Source organism: Marmota flaviventris, chromosome 1, assembly GCF_047511675.1.
Source record: "Marmota flaviventris isolate mMarFla1 chromosome 1, mMarFla1.hap1, whole genome shotgun sequence".
In the NCBI taxonomy this organism is placed as follows: domain Eukaryota; kingdom Metazoa; phylum Chordata; class Mammalia; order Rodentia; family Sciuridae; genus Marmota; species Marmota flaviventris.
In genome coordinates, this window is record NC_092498.1 from 118,309,828 (window position 1) to 118,319,430 (window position 9,603).

Consider the following 9,603-nt stretch of genomic DNA (forward strand, 5'->3'; position numbering starts at 1 on the left):
TCTAAATCATTTAGGCCATTATTTTGATATATTTCCCGTCCGTCAATCTGTTATGGCAGTTTAAGCGCTTAAAAATGATGAAATTAAGGCATTTTTATAATCACCCTGATGATGATCGCTTGCCCATGTGAGCCCCGTTGCATATTGGGATGGAAGGGGGCGGAAGGTCTGGAGACAGCGCGGTGCCTTCTGGGATGCAGAGGAGTGACTCACTCGGTAGTTCCTGACGTGAGTTGGGTTGTCATGGCAACGGTTGCTAGGCGCTGGTGGACCCCGGCTTGAGCTACTGAGAGGAGGCTGCGCTGGATTCGTCTCTTTGGGCTTCCCTTTGGTTCCTTCGTACTTGGGAGGACAAAATAGAGGAAAATTATACTTTTTTTCCTCGCAAAGATAGAGAGACCTGAGGAACCACTTCGATTTTCTGAGCCTTAGCAATGCACTGAAACTTGACGAAAGGCCAAGCAGGGTTACGGAATTCGTGGTATATTTCAAATGTATATTTGACACATTTGAGCTTTTAATTTGTACCTGGACATTCCATATTCTGTCCTTCAATAGATAATTACATAAATATTTCTTTGACATTTGTACTCGGTGGTACAAGTTTTTATCAAGGAAAACAAATAATTTCCGCCTCCCCCAGCAACAAGTTTGATTGTGTTTTAAACCACCAGTTGTAGGTGGTGTGGTCTGAGTAGTAAATACAATTTTAATGGTTTTTGTGTTTTCTTTCTTGGAACCTCCAAACTTCATTTGGAGAAGGCTTTGAAAGTTTACATTTGAGGCCATTATGAATGTGGCCTGGCCCAAGGTCATGATCATAGAAGTCACCCTTTAGAAATATATTAAGTACTGGTAAATGCTCGTTTTGAACAATTTAAGTCTTATTTCCTACTTTAAAATAAAAACCCAGCAGTTCCACAAACAATGAAACATGAAATGATATGGGTGTAGAGGGTGAGTTGGCAAAGAGGTAGAAGGAACCGCCAGAGAGATCTGAGGAAAGCCAGGGGCATGTGGTATGTGGGGCAGAAGACTGAGGAGAGTGTTTCATAAAGACTCTTGAGGATTGCTGGGTTGTGGCTCAGTGATAGATTGCTTTGCCTAGTTTGCCTAAGATATTGGGTTCAATCCCCAGAACTGCAATATTAACAACAAAATCTGAGGACAAAAGAAGATTAGCTGGCAAATAAGAAGGAGCAGAGCACTCAGGCCAGAGGCAGCAAGAACTTCAAAAGATTCAGAGAACTTTGAGAAGTCCATTACCTCTGGAACATGAATGGTTTGATTGGGAAAGAGGAGAGAGATGACCTGAGAAGGCAGCAGTGGCTGGATTATGAAGGGAACAAGAGGCAGGCACAGTGGTCCTGGGCATGTGACCAGGGCAGTCACCAAGACCCTTGTACTTGGTCCAGTGCTTTGTTACTTTCTTGAATTCTTAAAAATTGTAAAGAAGAACATAATCTGAAAAATGGGATGTCATTCAACTTAATCCAAAGACCCATTGGGGGGTTATTGTGCTTCTCAATCCCGCAACTCTGGGTTCTATAGGATTGGAGATCCTGGTCCCCAAAGGTGGCATGCTTTTTCCAGGGAATACAGAATGGATCCCTTTAACCTATTAATTATGATTACCACCTAGGTGCTTTTACTTCCTTGCAACCAGGTCCAGTAGATTTGAAAAGGAGTCACTGTTAGCCAGGTATGGTGTAATCTCAGCTACTCAGGAGGCTGAAGCAGTATGACAGCAAGTTTGAGTCAAGTCTCAGCAACTTAGTGAGACTCTGTCTCAAAATAAAAACTAAAAAGGTTTGAAGATGTATTTCAGTGGTAGAGACCCCTGAGTTTAAGCCCAGTACTAGAAAAGAAAGCAAGGAGACTAGAATGAAAAGGAATCACATGCCAGGAGGGTAATTGACCCTGACCAGCAGGAATAGCTAGGACTACTTTTACATAATTGGGACAGGAGGCAATATGTGTATAACCCAGGTGATGTAGCTCCTTCTTGCTACTCTCTTCACCCATTTCAATTCTGAATGGCTGCATGAAATACCATGACACGAAAAAGTCTGGAATACCAACGATTCAGGATCTTTAGATGTGAGATTTGGTTTACATCATTGGGTAAGTCATCAAGATCTGCTAAGTTGAGAGCTGAGTGTCATATCTGGAATAGATAGTGCAGGAGAGAGAAGATGAATACCAGTTGGGACCCCAGGATCAACTGCCATGGAGGGGGTGATAGTTCATTCCAATAATCTCCTTTTCTAAGGTTTCCTGCAGGAAGAGAAGCCCTTAGAGCTGACCTTGTACAGAGAAGTAAATGGGGTGCAAGGGGTAGACTGTGATGACCAGAAAGTGGATCTCTCAAGTCTTCTCCAACTGGGGGGATCACAGTAGCTGATAATACCAGTTGCTGTGCTCTAAAATCCATCACCATGTTAATGCTACACTTCTGTGGGCCGCTCTCAGCCAATAACTAAACACAGCAAGGGTAACTAAGGCAGGCTTGTTTCTTGGAGACTCAAGACTCCTCTATTGAATGACTTTGGCTGTACTGCTACACAGCAGTCTTAAGACATTTCTTACTTTTTCTTTCCTTTCCACTCTTCTTTGCAGGGGTTAGACCTGCATCCTACTCATGGGTCTCTTGGCCTCTTGTCATTCCTTTCCCAGGTACATTCGCAAGGTTTCTCCCCAATCAGTCCTTTGTACATCTAATCCTGTTTTGGCATCTGCTTCTCAGATGACCTAGATTAAAACAACTAGTCATATGTGAACAGTTTGATGATTTTTTTTATGAAAGGAATTTACCCATGTAATCAGCACCCAGATCAGGAAATACAATATGAACAGGGTTGGGGATGTAATTCAGAGGTAGAGCACTTATGAATGGCACCCCAAGATACCCCCACACACACAGTTACTGCCCTGACCTTCTAGTTATTACCCCTCAAATAAATCACTGATTTCCTATATCACACATTAGTTTTGCTTATTTCTGCTCAGAAGGCATTTTGACAAGAAATGTGAAGGGCATGGGGGTTTTACCCAACTTGTGTGGATATGTAATTGGTATATGCCAATACTGCAGAAATGTGAGACTTCTAGCTCAAGGAAAAGAGTTCTTGATACAACCAGATTAGCAGGTACAGTACCACTGCTGGGACAGATGTATATAGCTGTGGAACAAACAGAACCCCCAAACTTGTAATTAACATCAGAAGTGAGAACCCATGTTCTTCCTTCTATTGAATTACATTGGCACCTTTTTTGAAAATTGGCCAGGAATTTAACAACTCAGTGGTAGAGTGTCTGCCTGGAATGTCCAAAACCCTGGGTTCAATCCCAGCATTGGAAAAAAATACAAGAGAATTGACACAGGTGTATGCGTTTACCTCTAGACTCTGATTCTGGAGCATTTTTTTGGTGCCAGAAAAGGAGATGACTCCCCACCTCCTCACACATTGATGAAACAACCCCTTGATGGCCAAAAGTAGAACAATTTGAGTAACAAAATAAACAAGTAGCATTAACATATAACCAAACAAAAAATAAATATATGTGAGTCCATTTATAAATGAATAATCAAATATAAAGAGAAATGACTGAAACAGAGGAGACATATCTCCCATGTAGAAGAATTCTAAATAATTTATGGAGATACTCTGTCCTCATCTTTTATATTTCTTGACCCAGCCCTAGTATTAGCCATTTTTTCAGATGGGCCTGATTTCTCCTAAAAGAGAATGATAATATAAACCAAGATATGAATGCTGGGTGTTCTTATTGCTACAGGATTAGTCATTCCTTCTAGATTGAGTTGTCAGAGCTAAGAAATGTGTATATTTTGTCCTGTTGTACCACACATATAGATAAATATTTCTATATGTAACCATCTGTATCTACAATTAAGCTAAACACAAGTTCATACTGATGTCTCCAACTTTGTTACCACATAAGTCATTCTAGCCTCCTCCCCTTGTTTATATAAACTCCCACTCCCAAAAGTGAGAAACCTGCCTTCCACTCTCTGTCATCATTTACTTAATTGCTTAATTCCAAGATCAGAATTATTACCCATATCTTCATGGAATACGACTTTATCAACTAGAGTATAGTGCCTAAATGCAGATCTAGATCCTTTTGCCTTTATTCTTACAGACCCCACTCATTTTCATAGTTTGGTCAGCCCCTTTCCCATGACACCCTTCAGTGAGTTGTTTCATGCTTTTGTAATATAGTTAGATTGTCACAGTCTGCATTCCATATTAGGATCTCCTGAACTTTTAAGTGACTTAAATTTTTTAAAAAATTCCATGCACTTTTCTAAATAGCTAGGAGGTTGACCACTGGATTTTTACTCTATGTAAAGTTCTATAGGTGTTGAAAAATACATAGCATTATATATTCACCCTGATATTATCACACAGAATAGTTTTGCCATGCTAAAAAAACAATAAAATAAACCTTGTGCTCAATTCACCTAGTCAACCTTCTTTCCTCTGCCAATCACTGATCTTACCTTCTCTGTAGCTTTGTCTTTTTCAGAATGTTATACGATTAGAATCATACAGTATGTAGACTTGCTTCTTCAGTCTTGCTTCTTTCACTTAGCACTATGCATTTAAGTTTCATCCATGTCTTTCTGTGACTTAATAACTAATTTCTTTCTATCACATTTTCATTTAAATAATACTTAATTGTGCCGGGTGTGGTAATCCCAGCAGCTCAGGAGGCTGAAGCAGGAGAATTGCAAATTCAAAGCCAGCCTCAGCAACCTTAGCAAGACCCTAAACAATTTAGTGAGATCCTGTTTCAAAATTAAAAATTAAAAAGGGCTAGGGATGTGGCTCAGTGGTTCAGTGCTCCTGGGTCCAATCCCTGGTACCAAAATAAATAAATGAATAATACTTAATTGTACAGATATACTACAACTTGATTATCCATTCATCTACATTCCATTATTCTAAGAGCACTTTGGTTGCTTTCATATTTTGGCAGTTATGAATAAAGTTATCATAAACTTTCACATGCTGACTTTTGTGAGGGTGTAAGTATTCAAATCAGTTGCGTAAATAGCTAGGAGGTTTACTACTGGATCAGATGGTTAGACTGTGTTTTGCCTTGTAAGAAACTGCTGAACTATCTGCCAAAGTTTTACATTCTCATCAGTAAAGAATAAGGGTTCTGGTTGCTCCCCATCCTCATCAGTGTTTGGTATTGTCAATATTTTACATTTAGCCATTTTAATTGGTATTTAGTGGTATCTCACTGTTTTAATTTGCAAGTCCTTAAGGACATAAGATGTCAAGTATATTTTCATATGCTATTTGCCATCTGCATCATCTTTGTTCAGGTTCTTCGCCCACTTTTAAAATTGGGTTGTTCATTTTCTTATAGGTGTGTTTGAAGAGCTCTTCATATACTTTAGTGAACAGTGCTTTATCAGATATCTGTTTTGCAAATATTTTCTCCAAGTCTATGGCTTGTCTTCTCATTCTTTTGATAAGGTCATTCACAGAAGTTCTTCCTCCCCCCCAGTACTGGGAATTGAATCTAGGGGTGCTCTATCACTGAACTCTGTCCTCTGCCTTTTAATTTAACTTAATTTATTTTATTTTTAACTAGGGATTGAGCCCAAGGGCTCTTAACCACTGAACCACATCCCTAGACCTTTAAAAAAAATTTTTTTTAGACAGGGCCTCTTAAGTTGCTTAGGGTTTCACTAAATTGTTGAGGCTGGCTTTGAGCTTGTAATCCTTCTAACTCAAACTCCCAAGCTACCGGGATTACAGGTGTGTGCCATCACACCTGGCTCCTCAGCCTTTTTCTTTTCTTTTTGGTACTGGGGAGTAAATCCAGGGGAGCTCAACCACTGAGCCATGTCTCCTGCCCTTTTTATTTATTTATATTTAGAGACATTTATTTATTTATATTCTGAGTTACTTAGAACCTTGGTAAATTGCTGAGGCTGGTTTTGAATTTGCAATCCTCCTGCCTCAGCCTCCTGAGCTGCTGGGATTACAGGCAGGGGCCACCACAGCTGGCTCCTCTGATTTTTTAAAAAAATCTTTTGAGACAGGGTCTCACTAAATTGCCCAAGCTGGCCTTGAATTCACAGTCTTCCTGCCTCAGCCTCCAGAGTTGCTGGGATTATATCCATGTGCACTGTGCCCAACACGAAGTTTTTAATTTTAATGAAGTCCAGTTTATCAGTTATTTATTTCATGTACTGTGTCTTCAGTATTGAGGCCAAGAAGCCATTGTCTCTTTTTAAAGTTTTATAGTTTTGTGTTTTACAGTTAGGTCTACTTTGAGTTAATAATTTTGATGAACGTTATAAAGTATATTTCTAGGTTGGTTTTTTTTTTCACATGCATGTGAACCTCCAATTGTTCCAGGACCATATGACTCTCCTTTCTCCATTGTTCATTGCCTTTGCTCCTTCATCAAAATGTCAGTTAAGGGCTGGGGTTGTGGCTCAGTGGTAGAGCACTCACCTAGCACATGCGAGGTCCTGGGTTCAATCCTCAGCACCATATAAAAATAAATAAAATAAAGGTATTGTGTCCAACTACAACTAAAAAATAAATATTTAAAAAAAAAAGTCAGTTGAGCCAGGCATGTTGGTATATACACCTGTAATCTCAGCAACCCAGCAGGCTGAGGCAAGAGGATCTCAAGTTTAAGACCAGTCTCAGCAATTTAATGAGAACTTCAGCAACTTAACAAGAACTGTCTCAAAATAAAAAATAAAAAAGACTGGGATGTAGATCAGTGGTAAAGCCCCTCAGGGTTCAATCCTCATACTAAAAAAATGTCAGTTGACTGTTTGCATGAAACTATTTCTGGGTTCTCCATTCTGTTACATTGATCAATCTGTCTACTCTTTCACCAGTACAACACCATCTTGATTACTTGAACTCATAGACTTCCTGCCTCAGCCTCCAGAGTTGCTGGGAATATATCCATGTGCACTGTGCCCATGGATATAATCTTGATTACTGTAAAATCTTAAAATAGCTAGTGTAGGCCCCTCACCTTTTTCTTATTCAGTGTTTCATTGATTACTCCAGGTCTTTTGCCTTTCCACATAACTTTGAGAAAAAAATTTGTTAATATCCACAAAATAGAGGAATGGAAGACTCCTCAGAAAAGCAACATGAAGCAGGTGAAGGTGACTTGGCCACTGATTACTGTGACCATAGGATAGTTAATTGTCCTCTCTGGTGTGTCTTCATTACAAATGGCCTCTAAAATGAGATGTTTAATAAATGTACATTTTCCATTACTTAAGCAGTATATGACATACAATAATACAATTGTGTACCTGTCATATCCATTCTTCTCATGCCATCTTCATGCCTACAATTGTATTTTTCTCTTTAGAATTATTTCTTAGGCTATATCCTGACACAATCAGGTCTTAACCCGCAGGGAAAAAAAAAAAAAAACAAGTCCTATGCTGACCCATCACTGTGAGGGAGACCATCCAGCAGAGGAATTATGGACCCCAAAAAAGCAAAAGCTATTAAAGGACTTGAGGGGAGGTGAAGTTGGGTGAAATGTCAACCAGTCAGTTTTCCATAGGCTCAAAGCAACCAGGGCTGTGTGTGAAGGGTCAACTTTAGGCCTGGACAGCAAACTGACTCCAGAGTCCCATTTTCCTGGAAATTACAAAGTTAAGATAGGTGTGGAATGTGGAGTCCATAAATTCCTTCTCTGAGGCTTCTTCTCTGTGTTGAAGTGAATTAGCTCCCAACAGGCAAGAGTGGGAAGCTTCATTCTTACTAAAATACTTTCAAAGAGCAAATTTCTGATATTTTGTGGATTTAGAAGAAAAAAAACATGGTTATTAGGACACTTTATAGCTGAAGCATGCATGATCTTGGTAAAAATAATGTTTCCTGTTAATATTGCAGCAGGCTTTATTCACGCCTGTAATACCAGCCTAATGCAGGCAGGCTGACTTTTTCTTTCTCATACCAATATAATTTTTTCCTCTCTATACCCCTCTACCTCTCTCTCTCTCTCTCTCTCTCTCTCTCTCTCTCCCACCCCCTTCTATCTTTTTTTTTTTTTTTGAGACAGTGTCTTGCTTTTTGCCCAGGCTAGACCAAAACTCATGTTTCAGCCTCCCAAAGACCTGGGATTATAGGTGTGAGCCACCATGCATGGCTCCAAGCTAATTTTTATTTTCTGACTATAGTACCTCAAATAGAAATAATGAACCAAACAGTTTAATCATTTTTCTTTTTCATTTTCCTGAACATGTGACCTAAAACAGCCCAGTTCCACTCCCATTTCATGGCTCTATTTCTTTTTTTGTTTGTTTGTTTGTTTGAAGGTACTGGGGATTGAACCCAGGGCCTTGCACATGCTAGGCAAGCACTCTGTAGGTTCTCACTAAGTTGCCCATGCTGGCCTTAAACTTGTTATCCTCCTGCATTAGCCTCCTGAATAGCTGGAATTATAGGTGTGTACCACTGTACTGGCTGGACAATCCATCTTTAAACTTTTTTTTTTTTTAGTTGTAGGTGGACACGATACAAAATAAATAAATTTTATCTCTTTTTATGTGGTGCTGAGGATCGAACCCCAGTGCCTCACACATGCTAGGCAAATGCTCTACCACTGAGCTACAATCCAGCCTCTGGGAAATCTATCTTTTTTGAAATTTACAAGGTGAGGTATACTGATAAGTGTCTGTAATTCTACCTAATATGGAGACTGGGGCAGGAGGATATCTTAAGTCAGGGGCTATCGCATGCTATTATGACTGGGTGTCTTTACCAAGTATCAGTGGGATTGCACTTATGAATAGCTAAATGCACTCTAGCCTGGGCAACGTAGTGAGACCCTGTCCCATTGTGCATGCATGCACACAAGCATGTGCACGCGCCCCCCCCCACACACACACACCAATTTACAATACTTTTTAAAATAGATCCACATCTCTATATTTATCAATATTGAAAGTTTGACTTGTGATAAAAAGGCACAAAGTAGATTATCTTGCAAGAACCTTGGCAATTTGCCATTAAATAATTGCAATAAAAATCTAATTTGGAGATGATTAGAGGTGTTTTATGATTATATGATCCTCACATGTTGAGCTAAAAGGGAGCTGTTAGAATGATCTTATCCAACCCTCTCCTCTCATGTATGGGGAATTATTTCAAACTCAGAGAAGTTACGTATGCCTGGGTATGTCACACAGCCACTACTAGTTGACTTATATGGACCTTGAGAGCTTGTTTGGAGGTTCTAGCAGGGGAGCGCAGCTACTCGTATACCCTTGACCGAAGAACGGTCCTCCTCTATCGGGGAAGGTCGTCCTCTTCGACCGAGCGCGCAGCTTCGGGAGGGACGCACATGGAGCGGTGAGGGAGGAAGGGGACACCCGCCTAGCCAGCCAGATCAGCCGAATCAACCCTGGCAATCAATGGGGTGACAGATGTCGCAGCCAGATCGCCCTCACATCCCTAGTTGACTTATATGCATTGAGTCTCCAGTGGGGCTGAGCACATAAGAAATCCTTTGTCCCTTCTCTCTGCAGATTTTTAAAAGTTATTTTCTAGTCCTGGCAGGCAGCCCTGC